Here is a 21260-nt window from a genome sequence, read left to right as displayed (position 1 = left end):
TGACATATAATGGCACATGGCAAATACTTTCAATCCAAAAGGGAGGAAGATGGGATAGAAACCAGCTGGACTAAAGCAAGGCTAAAATCCAAAAGAACAAATGTTCAATCCTATAACTCCATGCCCAGCACCTAGGGCAAAAATGTGAACTCCAAAGTTCTTAGGCAGCCCTGCCCCTTCAGCATTGCAGTTACTGCTCTAATGACCTCTCTCATAGGGTAGCTTTTCTCACCATCTGCTGTTTTCCTCAGCCAATAGTCCATGTCCCTGGCATATCTAACTTCTTGGGGTCTCCAATTCATTTTTGGTTTAACTCAATGCCCTCAACTTCACTCCGTGTTCTCTCAGGAACATACTGGCTAGACTTCCAGGTCTTCTTTTGAAATATAGAAGCTTTCCCAATGCCACAATTCTTGTATTTTGTATGTTAGTCAAACCAGCATCACATGGATGATGCCAAAGTCTGCTGCCAGCTCAAGTAGTAGCCAGACCTCCTTGAATCATGACTGCAACAATCTCTGAGTGCCTAGATGACAGAGCTCTGTGAATGAGATCTTAAGGAACCAATTCCCTAGGGGCCCTTTTCCAGCAGGGTACCCTAGGGGTCTCTTCTCAAAGCAAAGTTTTTCAAGTTTGCATCTTTTAACCTGTGAAGTATGGGACCTTACTGAGTCCTCACATGCTGTCAAGGCATCTGCCTTATTGTTTTGTTGTAGAGAACTTGGCTTATTTTTAATGCTAATCTTTTGGGGTTTTTGGCACACCAGACTTTTATTTCACAGCACTGATGATAGCTCACTCCTTCTGAAAGAGGCAGTTGAGATAAAGGCAGTGGTCATCCCATGGGGAGCATGCGGCTCATCTTGGCAAGAGGGCCCCTGCTTGGGTCAGGTCATGGGACCCTTTCTGCCAGTCCCTTACCCAGCTGCGCAGGTCAGAGATGATGGTCCTCAGGTCAGTGTTCTTCCTCTTGCAGCCCTGCAATTGGTCCTGGCACTTGGCCAGTTTGGCCTCTGTGATCTTGAGGATGTCAGGCAGTTGCTGCAGGTCAGCCAGCTGAGGCCGGAACTGCCGACTGACCAACTTGATCTCCTTGTTCATCTCATCTTTAAGGATCTTGTTCTCTTTGTCGCAGCGCAGGAGCTGGGGAACCACTTCATCAGCCTCCAATCTGGTTTTCATCACCTGGCTCTTATAATTGTTGATCATTCCCTCATAGTTCTTCACTGACACCTTCAGCTGCTGGACCTCGCGGTGTGCCTGGTTGAGTTTGTCATCCATTGGGGCGAAGCTGGCCTTCAGCCGCTCATTCTCCAGCTTGAAGGCGGAGTCCTCGGCTGTCTGCTGGTGCAGCCTCTCCACCAGGCTGTCACGGTCCTCCCGCATCTTCTCCTCCAAGGTCTGCTGCTGGTTCACAGGGTCTGTCACCCGGTCGTTCAGAACGATGATTTCCAGCTCCAGGTCTCCCTTGTCTTTCACAATCTGGTTGTAGCAGCTCCGCCACGACTCCAGCATGGGTAAAGCTTTGGCAACATAAAGATCCTTGCCTGCGAGGTGCACGTGTAGCTGCTCAGCGTACTTCTCGCTCTTTTCAGCCCACTCCTGGGCCAGGATGGCCTTCTTTAGGGACTCCTTGTCACGGTCTCCCTTCTGCTTCAGTTCCTTCAGCTGCTCCATGATGGCCTCCACCTCCGCCTTGTGCTGGTTCCCGCTGCGCTCCAGGTTCTTGATCTGCACGCACAGGCGACTGTTCTCAGCCTCTTTGCACCGGAGTTGCGCGTGCAGGTGCCCACGCATTGACTCCATGGACTTGGAAAGCTCCGACGCTGTCTTTGCTCGGGCCTTCTCACACTGTATTTCCTGCAGGAGCTCTCCCACTTCCTTGTCCTTGTCCTGCAGCAGTAACAGCAGCCGCGCTTCCTCCGAGTCCGCCTCTACCAGCCGTTTCAGCAGCGCTCCTTGATCCTCCACGACTCTTTCAGCCTCCTCCCTGCGGCGCCATTCCCGCAGCAGGTCTTGGAGGGTGCGGTTGGTCTCCTCGAACGTGCCCAGCTTCTGCAAGAGAAGTTCCGTCTGCCTCATCAGCGTGTTGATGTCCGTGCAGGTCATCTGTTTCTCCGTCTTAAGCTTCCTGATGGTGTCCTTCAGGGCCATGACCTGCTTGGCAGCAGCAGCTCCATCCATTTCTGCCTCCACCAGCTTGGACATGAGGCACTCCTTCTCCTTCTGGAGGTGCTTCTTCGGGAGCATGGTGTAGTCCTTCCCCTCCTTGATGCACTCGATGTTGTGCCTCAGCACTGTGTTCTTGTGCTCTGTCTCGGCCAGCTCATGGGCCACCTCCTTCCACTCCTCCAGGAACTTCTTAGCCATTTGCCACTCGCCCTTCTGCATCCTGACCTCAGACTTGAGACAACTGACCGCGTTCATTTGAGTGTCGTTCTTTTTATCATAGTGGTTCATTTTACATTGACCCGAGTTGTTATCTTCTTTCGATCGTCACAGCTGATTGTCACTGGGTGGGCCACAAGGTGTTCTCAAGACATTTTTCTGTGTGAGACTCATTACTCCATTTTTCCCACATGATGGAAACCAGGAGTGATATAGCTAAGCCCAGAAATGCCTCCTTATGAAGTTGTTGAAGTTGGTGGCCAGGGTCCTGCCATGGAGACACAATGGCAAATGCAGTCGGGCCTTTAATGCTAATCTTTTCAGTAACCAAGCTGATCTCTGCTCTACCTTTGCTGGTCCCTCCTTTCTGGAGAACCTGAAAACTTTTCAAATGATTTTTGTTCTTGACTTTGAGTATAAACCTGCCTAAAAATCTCTGACAGTGCTCAGGCCACATTCTCAACATTGGGCTGCCTTGAAATTTTCTCTTCCACATTAATCAGTCTGCTGCCCTTGATCTCAGTTTCCCACAAAGTCTTAGGAAAAGAGCAAAATGTAGAAATATTTTCTGCCAGAGCATAATGCATATGGCCTGGAGTCCAGTGCTAATGGAGTTCTTATTCCCAACTGAAATCTCCTGAACCTGGTCTTTATCATCTGCCTTTTTATCAGCATTCTGGTCTTCTGAGCTCTGATCAGAATCTTTTATAAAGCTCAACTCACAGAATTCTAGGGCTGCTCTTCCAGGTGGCATCTCCAAACTTTCCAAAACTCCTCCTGCAAACCAATTCCAAAGGCCTGAGAACCACATGTTCAAGAAGTATCACAGCAATAACCCCATCTCTCTGGTACCAAAATTTGCTTTAATTACTTTTTTGTCACTGGAACCCAATATTCAACACTTGCAATTTCAAGAAGCAAAGATTTATTTTGGCTCATGTTTCATTTCATGGTCAGTCCGCTTCAAAGAAGAAACAGCATGGCAGAGGGGCGTGGAGATGAAAAGCTGCTCACATCATGGCAGTCCTGACTGCCATGAACCATGAAGGGAAGATTTGGGGAGAATGATATACCCTTCTAGGCCACTCCCTTAACCCAGTGACCTGCCTTTTTTGACCAGACCCCATGTCTTTTAGTGACTTTCTGTCACTAGAATACCTGACACCCACAAATTAAAGGAGGAGTTTATTTTGGCTCAAGCTTCAGTCAAGTTAGCTGGTTCCAAGGCAGGATGATATGGCAGAGGGACATGGCAGAGGAAAAATTGCTCACCTCATGGCAGGTCAGAAGCAGAGAGAAAGGATGAGAAAGCAGCTAAGAAGGGAGATATACCCTTCTAGGACATGCCTACAGTGACCTGCTTCTTCCAACCAGACTCTACATCCTAAAAGCAAGTCATCTTTAATGCCCCAGAAGCTAATCACCTTCCACAAACCTCCACTTATGAATGCATGAGACTTTGGGGGAACATTCAGATATAAACCATAACACCACCAAACCACAAATCAGCTGTAACACTTCCATAATCCACTTGCCTCCCAAAAACATGAGGCTTTGGAAGCCATTTTAGCTCTAAACCACAAGGGCCATCATGGGAGCATCTAGCCACCTGTCCCTTAGATACACAGCCATGGCAAGGATCACACATAATAACCTGTACCCATTCACTCACTTCCCAGAGGATTCCTCCATATCAAGTACAGGAACAACCCTGAGGAGGAGACTTGGTGAAGGGCTTCTGGCTCTGATGTTGGTCAAAAAAGAAAATGGACAAAAGCCACATTTCATTGATGACTTCACAGATCAGCACATGCAACTGACAGGTGAGCAAATACAGAACCAACTAGGGTGAAGTACCTCAGCCCCTAGTGCGTCTGATATCTTCCATTACCATCCAGGATAAGGTGTGGTTCATGGGAGGACCAGGAAAGGTGCTGTGAGGCCTCAGAAGAGAATGGGACTCTCTGTAAACTGTCTTTATAGCCCAAAGGAACAGCAGGACTTGCTCTCAGCCACAATGCTGGTAAGCACTGTGCCCAACGAGGAGTGGGAAAGAATGCCAGTGTGTCCATCAGAAAGTAGACACATAGCAACACATTCCTTGTTGGTGAAACAGGAGCTCCCTACAAGCCTTCCCCTTCACCATCCCCACACCTTTGAGGAAAGCAGCATGCAAGTGACCTAGGTCACCCTGGACAGAACTGTGTTTCAAGCATCATGACCCTCTCTCTTCTCCTCTGGGCCATGAGGAGACAATGGCAGTCTGTGATAGCTGCTGTGAATGCCAGGATTGGGTGCCAAGAATCTGCTGTATATGTAACCCACAAAATTGGCTTCTGAAATTCGCCGTTAAGGCCAATTGAAGGACATAAATCCCCAAAACATTGTTTTTAAAATGTTGCTAGTCTCAACACCTGCATATCCTCCTACCTCCAATCATTTAAGAAATGGTGCAGGATGGATAGAATTTAGCATCACTGTTAGCTTGCATTAGTGTGATGTGAAAAATGCTTGCCAAGCCTTAATAGCTTGTAATGGAACACATCCTCTACATCAATTAAGTGACACCTGCAGATGCACAGTATGTCCCAGACCCACCATGCCTTAGAATGGGTGGTACAGGTAGGCTGGTTCACACAGCTGCCTGGAATGTGGTGTGAAGTCACCTGTGGGGGTCATCCCAGGGACCTGGCCCTAGAATATTCCACATGCCAATTAGAGAAAGGACTTTCTCCAACACCCACCAGCAAAGAACACCTCTTACTGAGAAAGTGGGTATACACAGACAAAGAACTGAGTGCAGTTTGATGAGCAACTGCTTTCTGGAAACCATGGTAAAGGCTGTGCTTATCCATCTGTCTCTGTTTTGTGCTGTGAAAATAGTGTACCACAGGTTAGACACTTTATGAAGAAAAGGAGTGTATTTTCCTAGTTCCAGAGACTGGGAAGTCCAATGCTGAGATTCTAGTATTGGAAGAGGCTTCTTTTCTTCATCTTTCCATAGCAGAAGGAGAGGGAGTGAGAGAGACACAGAGCACAAGTGAACTTGTTTTGATAGTAAACATCTTGCAATAAAAAACTCATTCCCAAGACAACAACATTACTCCATTCAAGAGGGAACCTTCATGAACTACTCACCTCTTAAAAGTCCCACCTCCTAACACTGTTACACTGGGGACCATGTTCTGACAATTGAACATTCAAACCCATCACACAGAGACTGGGTGGGTTAGAAAGAAATCAATTACAATTGGAATGTTTTCCTACTGGAGAGACATAGCCTATAAACTGACTTGAGAGTCAAATGTGTTAAAATTTGGAATCTCTGGAGGTAAACAGCAAAAATTATAGCTATCCATATACTTTTCCTTCTATGTTTTAAGGGCAATGAACTGTAAAGAAGTGATGTCCATGGAAACTAGTGCACTGAAAGAGTGTGCCTTGGCTGACTGTATCCTACACCATTCCCCAGCCATCCAATGTCACCAGCCCCAAGCAGGACATATTAGGTGCCATGCCATGGGTGGGCCAAGGTGAAGAGAAGTCCTTGGGCTGTCTTCCAGCCATCCTGAAATCCTCAGCCTTTGGAGTTTTCCAACAGGCATCTGATAGCATCTCACTCCTCTCTGGCAGCTCTGAGATGGAGGCCTGTGTTTTGGTCTTATTGTCACAAGCCTTCCCAGTTAGTGGGCCAGAAACAGACACACACATGCTCCTCCCAGGGAGATTTTATCAGAGACAGAGCAGGGAATATGGTCAGGCGAGGCCACAAGGGAATAACAACATTTCTGAAAATCAGGTCTGACCATTTCCCCTTTCAGTCCAGGCCTATGAGCTAATTGTGAAGTTCACTGAGGACAGAGGCTGCAGGAACTGCCTCCTTCAAGCTCCCAGGAACAAGGAAAGGAGAGCTGGTATTGGGGCAGGATGGAATTGGAGGATTCTCTCCACAGCAGAGGTGAGGCCCAACCCTAAAGGGGAGAAGGAGCCTGCAAATGAAGCTGCTCACATCAGTCTTCAGATGAGCTCTAAGATCATCAAGTCAATGATGGAGTTTGAGGGCTCATGAGAATACTCAAGCAAGGAGTGTGAGGGCAGAGAGACCAAGAAGGGACAATATAGTGCCAGTGTGCAGCCCAGTGGTGACAGGAGGACCTGTAAACCAGGAATATGGGTATGAGTCTCAGAGACACAGGGTCCTGGGATGGGCCACTGGGTGAAGCAGCAGGCTCATCTGGGGAATGGGCCACTCAGTGGTGATTCTAAACACACCTCTGTCCTCACATGTGCAGCCCCTAACACTCCCAGTGTGGTGACACATTTTATAAGATTTACTTTCCAATGGAAAATAGATTTGAATTCCTTTTATTAAAAGAGAAATATGTGCTTTGGGACTTGTCATAAGAACAAATAGCAAAATCTTGTACACTGTGGAAAGTGAGCCTATTAAAATAAAGGACAACTAGGAACCGGTGAGAAGTAGCAAGAGCATCTTGAGTGTGGAGATGGACTGGAGGAGACCATGTCTGGTAGCCTTGATTACCTCATGACTGGCAAAGCCCTTTAGGGATCCATGGGGCAGGTACCAAAGGGAAGCCAATCTCTGCAGCTTGCTCAAGGAGGACCTGGGTGTAGGAGGCACACAAAGCCCTCAGTGGGCTTCAGGATGCAGATTTCCCTTGCAGTTCAAATGGGACCTGTGTCAGTGTTTCTCCTGGAATCTGGGTACTGAGCCAAGTGATGCTCAGTTTCCAATTATTGTATGCCTCTGAGCTTCCATAGTTGCTATGCAGCATTTTATAGTCATCTGACAGAAATGGCTACTCTCTCCCTCATCTGAGGGAAATGAGTCAATAAGTCAGTGAGATATGAGCTACAATTTGTCTAAGGCAATGAAAAAGCACTTGTCATTCACAGTCTCTAAATCTGACTCATACACATGGATATATATATATATATATATATATATATATATATATCTCCACCAAATATTAACTCTACAATGACTACATGGTAAATAGGATCCAGACCATGGATGTTAGCTAAGCATGAATGAGAACTCAGGATCAGTCTGCACAGACAGCTGACTGAGTTCCCATAAAGAAGCCAGATTGTCCCTGGGCATTTGAGTTTATTTAAATTTTGCTCCAGTTAGTAATGACTGAAATCATCGGGAGAAAATGAGGAATGTTTATATAACTTTCTTAAATGAAGACGAATGACAGAGTGTAAATGTGAGTTGACTTTGTTCTGTGGGGAAGCTGCAGTTCAGAATATACCCAGGAGCAGGCCAAGTCAACACTCAGAGTATCCAAACACCTGAATCTCTCTCTTCCCTGCCCCTGTTGTTGAAGCCTGTGGCTCACATGTGACCAGTCAAGCCATTTGCAGAGCACAGCCCAGCATGGATGGGCTCAGGGTAGGGGTGGGGGAAGAGGAGGAAAGACAATTAGGTGACAAGGAGGAGCTGACATCTCTCATCTTTATTCAAGGCTCAAATAGGTCTGATTCACCTGAAAGGCAGATCCAGAGAAGTGACCTTTAAGCTGTGTCCCTCATCAGCTCCTAAACAAGGAGACAGACAGGTCTTAGGGTACATTTTCATATTCTGCACTGTTAGGCTTGGGAAGGATACCTTCTCTGCTTTTTCAACTTTGAGTTCCTACATACTCATAGTTCTTCTATTTATTTAGAAAGGTATGACACTTGAAGATTGAATTTCTTTTCTTTTTTTTTTTTCGTACCGGGGATCGAACTTGGGTCCTTGTGCTTGTGAGGCAGGCGACAGAACCACTGAGCTAAATCCCTGGCCTGAGATTGAATTTCTTATTCAGCAGAAATAGGGGATTTGTGCTTATAGTCAAATTTTTCCTTTTCTTGTCTCTTCTAGTAGCATTGCAATTGACTTTCTATTTCCATTATGGCCAGGCTTCATATCATAGACTGGCGTCGAGTTAAGTCGGAAGCTGGTGTGAGGAGAAAGGAAAGAGACAAGGACCGAGAATGCAGGCGTTCCCTCTTGGGTCAGCCCCATTACTGCTGGGGCACTATGGAGATTTATTTCATGCTCATTCGCCTTCACTAGCACAGCCACAATCTAAAAGCAATCAGAAGCCTGACCCGACAGCATGACATTGTGTACTTTGTAAGGCAGCAGCTCCTCTTCCATGCTTCTCCAGTGGACAGTCACCAGCTTCTTTCTAACGTGTATGAAGAGGTTAAATACTTTCTGAGAATGTCTGGATTCCACAGTGTCTCATTTATGTCTCAAGGTCTCCACAGGTAGCTGCTTGCCCCCTTTTGCAGGGGCACAGGGATAATGGCAGCTCACCCCAGGACTTATGGCTGATATTGAACCAAGTCTGTAGACCCCAAACCCACGCCTGTCTCCTTCATGGCACAACTCTGCCCATGGAGTAGTGGCTTTACCAGGAGAGATTCTCCTTGCTGCAGACCTCAGGGCCACGGATCATCCGAGAGATGGAGGAACCCAGTGGGCATCTCAGCCCTTCCTGCCCACAGAGGTGTGTAGGCCCTGTCACATCTGGAGTGAGGGCCCTGCACTGATGGGGGGGCCTTGGGGCTACACCTGGGTACAATGCAGCAGTACAGAACCAAGCTGCTAAGTAGGTACAGGGGGAGAGGAATGATACTGCCCCAAAGAGAACAAGAACTTATCAAAAATAAGGGGCCGAGGATTTAGCTCAGTGGTTTCACCACCTGCTGTGCAAGCACAAGGACCCGAGTTCGATCCCCGGTACCAAAAAAAATAAATAAATAAGACCAACTGCTAAAAGCAGCACATGTGTAAGAATGAAGCCAGGGGGTATGTACTAGGACTTATTGAGTCCAGAAGTCTGCTGAATACTGAGGGAAAAGCCCCAGTCTTTACTGAGTACAGGCACTTAGGAGGACCAGAAGCATTCATATTCTTTCCTGGAAGCACATGGGCCACATTTAACAGCTAGAGAGTGCAAGCAATCAGTGACGGCTTCTCCATGCAGGACACAGGTGGAGCTGTTGACAAGGAGAGGAATGGGAATGATCCTCCAGCAGGGGTCTGAGAAGAGGGTCAAAGGAGAGAGCTCAGGCAGTGACTGGCTTGAGGTACAGTACTTGCCCCAAATAACCAGATATGCTGTACACCTGAGGGAGTATAGAGAGCTGAAGGGTTTTCAGGTGACAGCTGTCTCCCTGGTCCTCAGGTGCACCCAGCTATGAAGGAAGTCATCAGAATGGCAGTGGCAGAAATGTTCCTCTCCAGCAGAATGCCATCACTGTACACTACAGGTGTCCACACCTTGCAAAGCTTCAGGGCAATTTGAGCCGAAACCTCAGCAGCGACTCTGCAGGACACTCGCATTTGAGTCCCCCACACACCTTCAAGGATACAAGAGGCGCAGAGAGAAAACTGGAGCCTAACTGTGGAGGCTTGGCTGGGATCTGCTGTTCCCAGAGGAGATAGTGCCCAAGGATCCCTGGACCTGTGCCATGGAGTGTTGGGTGGGGATGAGACAGGGAAGGGCAAGCACCGCAGGAGACTGGTCTCAGGCAGTGGCTCCCAACTGCCAGGTCACGGCACTTCTGCTTTAATGTTTACTTTATTAAACTAAGCAATATTTTAAAAACAAATGGCTACAGAGACTTTTGCAATGACAACACAGGAACCCAAGGAATCCCTTTAACAAATCTTAACATTCTGGTCATATTTCCTGCAGATTTTTAAAGACGTAAATATTAGGATATAAGTGAGGCCCATAGGGCTCCTCCCTGAGCTCTCTACACTGTTCCTCTCCATTGAGGCCCTGCCCTCCTGAATTTTGCCTCCATGACCCACATGGCTTTGGACCTGTACAGCTCCAGGCCTGTGAATGGGGCTCAGTAGGCTGTATCTTGCAGGCCATCACTGGACCCAGGAATGAGTGAGGAGAGACCAGTGGGATCCTAGGCCTAAGGGCCCTCCCTGAGAGGACAGAACAACTGTCATCAAAGGGGTCTGTCAGAGAGGACACCGTGTCCTATAAATGCAGCCATACTGTACATGTCCAGGGGGAATTGTGATTTACAGATAAACCCATAAACAATTTGTATGTTCTAACACTTTTTTTAACTCCCACTCTAAGCTACTCAACATGCTCCATTCTGGAGATTTACCCACAATGGCATTTGTGACTCCAAGTTGCTCATTTGAAGTAATGTCTAGCTGTGAGTCCAGCATGCATACTTTTGTCCACCCAGTTTCTGATTCATGGAAATTCAGTATTCTCAGTTTATTGCCATCATAATCAGTACAGTAATCCATGCTCTGACTGCGTGTGTGTGTGTGTGTGTGTGTGTGTGTGTGTGTGTGTAGTGTGAAGTTTCTTTCCAAAGGATGTTTGCTTAGGAAATACAATGAGGGCATCTTCAACTTCACTAGTTTTTTCTAAATTGTTCCCAAATGTGGTTGAAAAATCGACTCCCCTCCATCACTGAATAGTGGCTCCTGTCACTCACTCCCTATACTTATCACATGTGATTTTGACCAACTAAATAGAAAGACTTTTCATTTCAGTGTGCACTTTACTGGCTCCTTATAGGCTTTGGAAGGAAGCATAATGCTGTCCCTGGTTGTGCATATTTCCTCATCTGCAAGTGCTCTGTTCTTGTTGACTGGGTGACCATTATTTATTTATCTTAGACTTTGACTCTATATACTGCCACATCCTCTCTGCTTTCTGTTGTCATTTTGTCTATGACATCCTTCATTGCTGGAAATGTAAAAGTCAATACAACTACATTCATCATTTCCTCTGTGACTTTTTTTATGACTTTTGTTTTAAATTTTTATTTAAGTAATTTTTCCATACCCCTAGAGTCAAGAAATCTCTCCTAAAAATTATTCTGAAACCTCTAAAACTTTTTCTTTTACTTCTTTGTTTCAGTTCTATTCTTAACACACAGAAATGTTTTAAAATTATGTTTGAACGTAGCTGCATTTTCCTAGCTTCCTTTTTCTATATTTCATGTGTCATTGATCTGCATGGGCTGCTAATGGAATGCATCAAATCATAATTCACCAGCCCGTCCTGCTCAGAAGTCAGCTTTGATACTCTGGGACTCGAACAGGGCGGGGAGCAAACAGAGCAGCTCCTTGTAGCCACCACTGCTAGGGTAAGGAGGAGGAGAAGGCCTGCTTCGGCCTCAACCTGGGAGCCTTAATTCCAAAGGTGAAGTCCCCTGGCTTCTGTTCCCATCTTCAGATCAACTGAGGCAGCTGGGAATCAGCTAGCTGGCCCATTTCTCCTGAGCATTCCAGTGTTGGGTGTTTGACTGTCTAGCTTGTGTCATTAAAGCACTTTGACCTATCTTTTGTAGGGGAACGGGGGCTCTATCGGGACACAGGATTCACGGTGGTGATTTCTCTCAGGTTTCAATAGTCACCTCTAAAATGATGCTGCAAGGCAGAAAGGCAGGTAGAAAGGAAACCACACAAGTGTGCCTCATCCCACTGTAACCCATGAGAAATGACATGAAAAGGTTGACAGAGCAAAAGGAAGAAGTCACCAAACCAAGATTAAGACCTCATACCTCCTAACCTCTTGGTAGGTAAATGATAAATGCCCTTGTTATGCAAGACATTGCTAAATTTCTCCTTCCCGCAGGTCAGTACATACTGACACATGCCCTCTCCTGGTGAACGAGTTGCTTGGTGAGCACCTGCCAGTCCAGGAATCTATATTCACAAACCTAGCTGAGAAAGGAGAAAACTCCTCTCCTGTTTTCTAACAAAATCCAGCTTCAGGAGCAGCCAGTCCCAGCTGTGTAGAATGAGGCAAATGCTCACTGCTTATCAACAGCCAAACTCACAAATCCAATAACCTGCCTTTGTTCTACTAAATGTCAGAACCTTAGTGTTTAAGGTCATATTCAGGGTTGAGTTTGCCCAAAGCTGAGGGACATCCAGCAGGGCCACAAAAAACAAACCTGCATCACTACGGAACAACACGGATTCCAGAGAAGCTCACTGCTGTAATTGACCTCACCTTTCATTAGGATGATTATGATGGGTTTTTAAAGGAGCAAGTGTGATCTCTCTTTGTAAACTGGGCAGCAGTTCCAGCAACACAGATCTCAGTTCTGTGTGGTTAATTGTGGCTAACAGGAAAGTGGTGGACATATGCCAATATTTATGCAAATAGAAAAGCTGCCTAGGGACTATGCCCTGGGGAACTACAGCTCACCATGGCCCTCATCCAAAGACTACAGAGCCTATTTTCAATGGCAATTTAGACAGATTGCAGATTGGATGGAAATAAATTTTGAATATTAATGCTAATGGTGTCAAAGGTTTGTAGTCAGACTCCATGCTCCTAATTTTAGACCCAGTGGTGTGTCTGAGAAAGAATAGGTTGAGAGAGCCCTGGAAACTATCTTGGTGGGGGGCTAATAGCTCAGCTGTTCACCTCTGCTGGCATTCAGAGAGCTTGTATGAGCATTAAGATGTGAGAACCTCAATTGCGTAAGAAGTACCTTAACAAATCCCCTACATAGGCAGAGTCTGCAAACTACACAGCTGCTGGACCAGGTCAAGTTACCTAGAAGCAGAACCAAGAAGAGGGTTCAAGTTTTACTGATGCACTATGGGGATTTCTCTTAAGAGATAGAGGTGAGGTAAAAGCATGGGTCAGGGTAGGGGGCTCCACTTGGATTAGGGCTTGTCTGGAGGCTGGCTTCATTCTAGTGCCTGGTGCAGCAGCTGTGGGAAACATGCACCAATCACTAGGCAGGACACCCAAGCAAGGCACTTGGAGCACCCACAGAGTCTGTGCCTTGTCATGCTCTGATCCACTTGCTCCTCACAGTAACTCTGTTCAAACACAGGCCACTCTCTTAGGGGCTCACTCAGAAGAAGTACAGCACCAGAGGCTCTGGGTCCCCCTCATGCCTGGCACTTTTCCTGGCCCAGGGAGCTTGTCTAACAGGGTCACTGATGCCGTCCCTGAGGGCTCTGAGCCCCAGGGTTTCCACATTCTTAAAATGCAGACTATCTGGATACCCTCAAGGTCACAATGGGGGACAGGGTGGCCATGTGCTCTGTGGGCTCATCTAAGTGTCCCCACTTCCCTCTGACCCCACCACCACAGGCTCTGCGGCTCCAGTGACTGGCACCCGGTCTTCTCCTTATGGACAATGACTGAAGCATGGCAGTGTCTGAAATTTCTCCTATAACTTAGTGGATTTGCTCTGGGTAAAGGTCGGAAAGGAACCTGTCTGTTGACTGTTGAAAAAGAACAATGTGGTTAGGAAGACAACAGACGATTATGAGCCATCTGCTTTTTAATGAAAAGATGAGAAAGGCCTGCCAGGGGCAGAGCTCTTTGGCCCTTCCAGGAAAGCATTGAAGGGCCTTGTCACTTAGCCCCCCCGCCTCAAATAAGCCATTATTCCTGTTAGTGCTTAGGGAGCCTCTTTCAAGTCAGGAAAGAGAAGGAAGGAAAATGTTCTCCCTTTGCCTCTATCACTTTTACAATGGCCCATGCTCACTAACTGTCTTCTTACCCTGTGAAAGAGGCCTTGTGCTCAGATCCTGGAGACAGCTTTGAAGGACATGTGGGCCCTGAATGGGCAGAGAGCAAAGTGGGGAGCAGGGGCCAAGGTCAGAAGAAAGGCGGGGGCACATGACCTCCTCAGTCTCCGCAGAAGCACCGTCCTGTCCAGATGAGGTCCAGCTAAGTCGGAGCCGGGCCCAGGTCTAGTCAAGGGACCCTGTACTGCGGGTGACCACACCTCCTCCTGCCTTTGGGGGCACCTGTCCCAATCCTTGTCTGCCATCCAGCTTGGCCAGACAGAGCCGATCTCCCTCAGCTAATCTAGTCCCCAGGAGGCTACTGGAGAGTTTGGATGGAGGAAGCATTGGGGTGATGCTTAAGTAAGACTAACCAGGCTGGGAGAGGCAGGACAACAGCTGAGGGTTTAGTTTTGTCCATAGTCCTGATATTTGGAGAGAAAGGCCGGGAGACACTGGTGCAGGTGCCAGCACCATAGGAAGAAGGGTCTGAGTGCAGGGAGGGCGGGGAAGCTACAGTCTTGCACGTTTCCCTTTAGAGGGAAGGCAGGGACCGCTATTTCCATGGCAGCCTGTCTCCACTGCTCGGGGAAGCAAAGCAGCTGAGGTTTGAAGCTGAGTGAGATTTCTGGGTGCTGATTAAATCCAGTTTCCCGTGTGCCTTTGATTTTTTTTCCTTCTTGAAGGTAATGTCATCGGCATGAGGGACAGCAAATTGCTGGTCCCTCTCCCATTGTGATAGAAACAACTGTGGCTTGCATGGGTCTCAGTAAAGTTCCAGCCTTACCCCTCCACCTGGCTAGTGTCCTTGGGAAGAAGAATCTCAACTGGACTGCCCCTGGCTCTGAGTCTGACGGTGCATGGAGGGAACCAGCTCCCCTCTCTGGAAAGGGTGGTGGGTATCTAGGAGCATTACTTTGGAGTTACTACTTTTCAGCAGCTGGGCTGCAAGGGTCACCCCTGTCCTAGTTCCAACATGAGGTTCCAAGCTGAGAGCAGAACTATCAGGAAACCTCAGCACTTGAAGTGCCCATGTAGTTTCCAGACCACCACTGGTTGAAAAACTGATTCCAGAAGCCAATGCTCTCTGTTGGGCACAATCGCCACAAGTGGAATCACAAAGAATGTTCAGGAGACCTACAGCTACCTGCTGGGGTTTGCCACTCCAAGAAAGGTGCTGGTCCTGACTGCCTGGTCTTTACTTCTTCAGAAGGGGACAGATATTTCAGGAGGCAAAGAAGGTATACTGTGGTGGCCAGGAAGTGGCCTCATTTGCCCCTCGCCTTGCAGGCTACCAGGGCTTGTTAGCGCAGGTAAGGGACCAGGCAGACGAGCACCTGTCCTTCACCTGTGACCAGAAAGCCAAAGTAATATCACATTTCAGTGAGGTACAACATGATTCTCCCTTCTGCTCTTGCCATCGCCATGACAACAAAATCTGGTGTCTTCTCTCCTTCTTCACCCTGCCAGAGCACATGTGTGTGGCTGAACTGCCTGTGACCACTGATCCTTAACTATAACCACAGAAACAGCTTGTGGCTTTCATGAGTCTCAGAAGAAAGCCAGCATCTATCAGGAATCCACAGTGACCCAGGCTGGCGACCCATAATGTGTCAGATCCACACCAAATGACCAGGTTCTAGGGAGTTTCCCTGAGTCCCCAGCAGACCAAGCACTGGCTTGGAGGAGACAAAAGGGTTCACTTGCCTCCTGGCTGGGGCTTTTCCAGCCCCAGCAGTGCATTAGTTGTGGCAAAGCTGCACACTGGTACCTGTTTAGTAAACAGGACACTGCTTCCTTCATGTAGAACCTCCTTAAAGAGGGAAGAGAGAAGCGAGAGAAGAAGAGAATGGAGGAAGGCAAAGGTGAAGGGGAGGAGAGAGTGCCAGGAGAGAGGGGGAAGAAGGATGAGTATGGGGAGAAGGGAAAGAGGAGGACAGCAGGGGGAGGAGGGAAGAGGAATCTTTGCCAGGCTCCACCTGTTGGTTTCTTATCTAGGCATTTGGGAGGTCGTATTATACCTGAAAACTTGCTCTTTGGGAAAATTCTAAACAGCAACTAGCTAATAAGAGAAACAGAGAGTCATAAATTCCCACACGACCCAGAAAATAGAGCAGATTTTCTATTTTTTAGCAGGAATACATTATGCCAGCTCTGCCTGGTATGTGGACTCCAAGAACAAAGAGCACCCTCTGGTCTTAGCACAGCCTCCTCCACCTCCACACAATCTAAATCCATGCAGAAGAGACAGATATTAACCATTAGATACACATCAAGCTAATTAGTATCTTCATAAGATTATGCAAATGCCCATAGATTCTCTATAAATTTTGTTTTGTTTAGTTTTGCTTATTTAATTTTTTCCTGTTAAACACCAAGATTGGTCATAGATTAGGCCCAAGTTATTATGAAAACCAAATAAATCTGTGTGGTTTTCCTACTTGCTTTGAGGCCAATCTCAGCCTAGTAACATATCCAAGAAAAGTAAATTTGATGCCCAAAGCCTTGCAGTGTAAAATGCAGATTTGTTGACAGCTTTCATCAGGGTCTGTGAAGAGAAATCACATTGTATGATATATAGCCAAATTTCCTCAAATTCACTTTACCATTAATCACTCTACAATTCTGGAACATATGGACACCTTCCCCCAAAGGACCTTTTCACTAAAAAAAAACAAAAAGGAACATGATCAGCAGGAATAAAAATTAAATAATTTTCCCCCTCACTTTGTTTTTTTCATTCCCCGAGGTTTTTGGCCACTACCACAAACACCTAAACATCACTTTTCCTGTCCTGATCATAATGAATCTTTGTCAGGTCCCCATGATCTTGGGGAGGAAAAGGACTGTAAGGGCTGAGCAGACGATTCTCTGGGCACCTGTGCCTGAGGGGGCTGGTGGTGACCTGATGGGCCTTCAGGACATCCCCCAGACAGACACTGTGGTTCCTTGAAGCCTTGCCACCCCTCGCCAAGGCAGAAGGTGCACAAAGGAGCAGTCCTTCCTACCTCCTGGGCATGGAGTCCGGCTCCCCCAGCATAGAACAGCCTTGTCCAAAACAGGGCATCTTTCCTGGATGAGCAGGGCTGGGCAGAGAATTCCCAAGAAGAAATGTCAGGGGGAGATGGAGGGAGAATGGAGCAGAGACCCAGGGGTGAAGCAGAACTTGAGAGTAGGGATGGTGCAGAGAGAAGTGCAAAAGGACATGTGGAATCACTGCTCCTTGGGGCTGGAGGGTTCATCACCATCATAGGGGGTGTGCTGCAGTGTGGCCCTACTGTCCCTGCCAGACTGCCTGGGACTAGAACATGTCACCCTGCAGGTCACCCAGCCCCTCACGGTGTACCTCACCACTTTTACCAGGTGGATCCTGTGGCATTGCAGCAATTATCCCACATACCTGTTTGGGGCTTGCATGTTACTTTACTGCATGTTACTTTGGGGCTTGCATGTTGTTGGCATTTGATTCTGTCAACCCCATCACAACAACCTGGCACCAAATCTGTACTTTTAAGTGTCCTTGAAAGAAAATATGATCTCAGTTGGTCTGTTCTTCAGCCGAGGCTTAGTGGGGCACAATCAAGGTGGATGCCTCCTCTTGGGTTGGAGCAGTGAGGACCACAGAGGGCGAGGCTGGCCCAGCAGCAGCTTCCTATTGTATCAATAGGAAGGACTCTCACATTCTAGGACAAAGGTTTCTGTACAAATTATTTTCCTGAAGAAACATAACCATCTCCTTCATTCAACAATTATTTATTGAGGGCCCAATAGAAGAATAATACTGTCGATGCTGCAGAAGAGATATTGGAGGAAGCGGGTCAAGTCCTGGATGTGAAATTTAGCACCACAATGCAGGTATCCTTTAAGTGGGCCAGAAGTACCAACACTTTCTTACTCTAGGAAGGCCCACCTTGAAGACACTGCCACATGCTTTACATGAACCAATCATCTGATGGTGAAGGCAATAACTTGGTGAGTGGGGCACAGATGAGGGGGGTAGGACACATAGTTATTGTAGACAGGACACACTGATGAATGTAGAGACTAGGCAACTTGTCCAGAAACTGCATGCTCATGAGGAAGAAAGCTAGGATAGCCCTGCCAGGTGCCTTGGCTCCATCTGGGAGCTCCATCTGAGATACCATCCCAGTAGGGTACCATCCTGTCAGGTGCTAGAAGGTGGTTGGGATTGCAAGGAATATCAGGATGGGCCATATTCTGATGGAACACAGTTGTGAGAACAACTGTACTGAAAAGCAGGAAGTAAATGCCAAGCAAGTCCAAGCCACCTTCAGTTAGCCCACGGGGGAAGAAACCTGTGGTTTATTTTTTGGGGGGGACCACCACAGTGGATGTAACAGTATATGTAGCAATATATATGTGTCTTAATTTTCTCATTACTGAGACAAAATACCTGATACCCATAAGTTAAGGAAAGAAATGTTTATTTAGCTTACAGTTTGTAGAGGTTTCAGTCCATAGTCAGCTCAGGGTGGCATAGCAGAGGGGCATCATAGAGAAGAATCACTGCAGGGTGTGACAGGGCAGGCAGAAGGCAGAAAGCGAGGGCAGCAGAAGCAGCAGCAGCAGCAAGCCTGCCCCTCCCCTTTATCTCATCCAGGCTGTCAGCCTTTTGTGTGGTGCCACCCACACTGGGGGTGTGTCTTCCCTTAGCCACCTCTTTAATCTAGCATCACACCCTTAATCCCAGTATCACACCCTAATCCAGTCACCCTAAAACTACCCACCTATGAGCATATGATGCTTTAGGGGGCATTTAGATATGGGCCATAACTGCATATACATCTCATTAAGTGAAGAGTTACTGATGAGTAACACAACAAAAATAAAAAGAATTCTAGAGGTGTCAGGCAGTTTGTTCAGATATGATGGGTTTTTTTGTGGTAATTCTCATTTTAGATTCACAGTTTAATGTGTTTTTTATCATTATAAATATTCACTGCTATACTTAACATATTTGCAATTCTACTGTCTTTCTTCAAAGTTTTTTTTACCTCCCTCCCCTGAAGCAGTGCCTGGTAGATGATGAAGTAGCAAAGAAAGCTTTAACTTTTCCTGGGGGAAATAGAAGGACAGGTGGCTTGGATGAAGGGGTGTGCTGTCAGGTCCAGAGCAGGTGAATAGGTATGTCACACTGAGAGCAAACTTACAGGTGATAAAGTAGAAGGACCCAGGGCTACTGGCCATCCCGAGACCACAAAGTCATCATTGAAACAAAGAGTAGGATCAACTTAGGATTCCAAAGATGCCACTGCTCCAAGAAGAACTGCGTGCAGGTGGCTCATGTGTAGTAGAAGTGAGAATAATGTGATGAGGACGAGGAATGAAGATCTGGGCATTTGGAGGGTTCATTTGCAGAGACAAAAGTCCCCAGAGAAATTCTGGCCAAATCCCAAGGTCTTCAGTGTGACAGGAAGAGAGGAGATACCAGATGAGGCAAAGGACAGCTTTCTGCCATTGCTGTGTGAGGAATGCTGGCACATAATTGGGCCTTCTTCCTTCTCCAAACACATGCAAGGCTAAGGAGGACAGGGTAGCTTCTGTTACTCCAAGCCATGTCCTCAGGACCTTCCCCCACTGTCAGCAGCCGTGGATGTGTACCCTCGTGAGTCCTCAGGGGAAGCCTCACAGCATTGCCCAGGCCACCATTCGCAAGTGCCCAGAGCCTTGGTGGACCATGAACTGCAGGTTATTGAAGTCCACTTTAAAGGTGTAAGAATGGCAGTGGATGTACCCTCTGTGAGGACTTCCAGCACCTACACAGGATCCAACACTTTAGGATGGAACCCCTTTGTGAGTTAATATCAAATCCTAAACATCCCCAGTTACACTATGGACACTGGCAATGACATCAGATATGATGTCAGTAGATGCTTAAGGAAGGCTGTAGGTTCCCTGGCCTCGTTGCTCAAAAGTGAAGGTGCACTTGCATTTACAGGAAGTAAAGACCCTTGAAGTGAATGACTACATTCTCTAAGCTTCCTTTTCATCTGCTTTTTCTCACTGAACCTCTGAGAAGTGTTTCCTCCCACCTGCCCCACAGACACTGGGTAGCAATCCCTTCAGCATTGCACACGAGATAATGAACCGACTTCTCCCTTGCCTGTGCCCATAGATCTCGTCTGTTTTGGTGGGAAAGGGGTCGCACCAATGGGCCCAGCAGAGTGCATGGGAAATGATGATTGAGGCCAGCGCCAAGATTTTCCAACTTCTCACCTAGTCTCAGACTCTGGGTGCTGCCTATGCTGCTGGGGTGCCTCTTTTCAATTTCTAGGTCTCTCCCCTTGTTATTTTCCCAAGCCACCTCTCAGGTTCTTCTTCAAAGCAACACCACCACACAATAGAAATTAGGCAGTAGAAATATACTTTTATTTGTGATGTAACAATACAAGCCACATGTATAATTAAAGAAAATTCTAACAGCCACATTTTAAAAGCCAGAAAGAAACATGTCATTCATTTCTGTGATATTTTATTTCACTCAATATATCCAAAGCACTATCACTGTAACACGTAAATCAATATGAAAATTAATAATGAAATACTTTACTTTTCATACTAAATCTTTGTAATTCCTGGATGCATTTTAACCTTAGAGCACACTACAGTTCTGAGCTGTCTGAGCATGTGTCAAGTGCTCGGTGTCCTTACTGTCCTAGGACTTCATGCATCACAGTCGTCTGCTCAAGAATTCACAGTATTTGCTTACTGCTTCCTCCATTAAGATTCACACTGTGGACTGTACACACTCCTGCAAGTTGAGGGCACAGGCTTCACAAGATGCCAACTGCAACTGCAGGGATCCCCAGGCCTCCCACACTTCTGGTTAAGATTGTAGATTATAGTATCAAACCATCTTCCCCACCTCTTCATAAACTGGTGACCTTCACAGCATTGTTCACATCTCCACAGTTTGGTTGGCTCACCCATAAAAACAGTAATCCTGGGTGGAGGTGATACGACAGGGTAAGGTTAGGGCTCAGGAGGTGCTCCTGAGGCCCCTGGTAAGGCTATAATGCTGCCTTGCCCCTCAGCATCTGTGGTTCAGGGATGTATCTGGGAGCTCCCTGACACCAGGACCAAGTAAAGAGCCTCCTAACTCTCTAGCCCCTGGTGGTCAGCAGGGCCATCCACTCCTCACCACCCAAATACCCTTCTCATCTACTGGCCCCATTCCTAACCAACTTAGTCATTTCCACGTCTGCCCTGACTCCACTCCCCTAAACCTCTCACCATGTTTAATTCCCACCATTTCTCTTACTTTCTTCTCATTAAACATGCAAAGCTCACCAAACAGGTCCAA

General features: G+C 47.0%; 1 pseudogene; it reads right to left on the bottom strand.

Annotated features, from left to right (window-relative positions):
• Positions 1-858: 858 nt before the first annotated feature.
• On the bottom strand, positions 859-5570 carry LOC101699632 (outer dense fiber protein 2 pseudogene; annotated as a pseudogene).
• Between the last annotated feature and the right edge of the window lie 15690 nt (positions 5571-21260).

This window comes from Heterocephalus glaber, unplaced genomic scaffold, assembly GCF_053883595.1.
Source record: "Heterocephalus glaber isolate CG9 unplaced genomic scaffold, H.glaber_assembly_v1.0 deba00001497, whole genome shotgun sequence".
Taxonomy (NCBI): Eukaryota; Metazoa; Chordata; class Mammalia; order Rodentia; family Bathyergidae; genus Heterocephalus; species Heterocephalus glaber.
The sequence above is the reverse complement of the archived record's forward strand: the minus strand, read 5'-3'. Positions and strand labels throughout refer to the sequence as shown.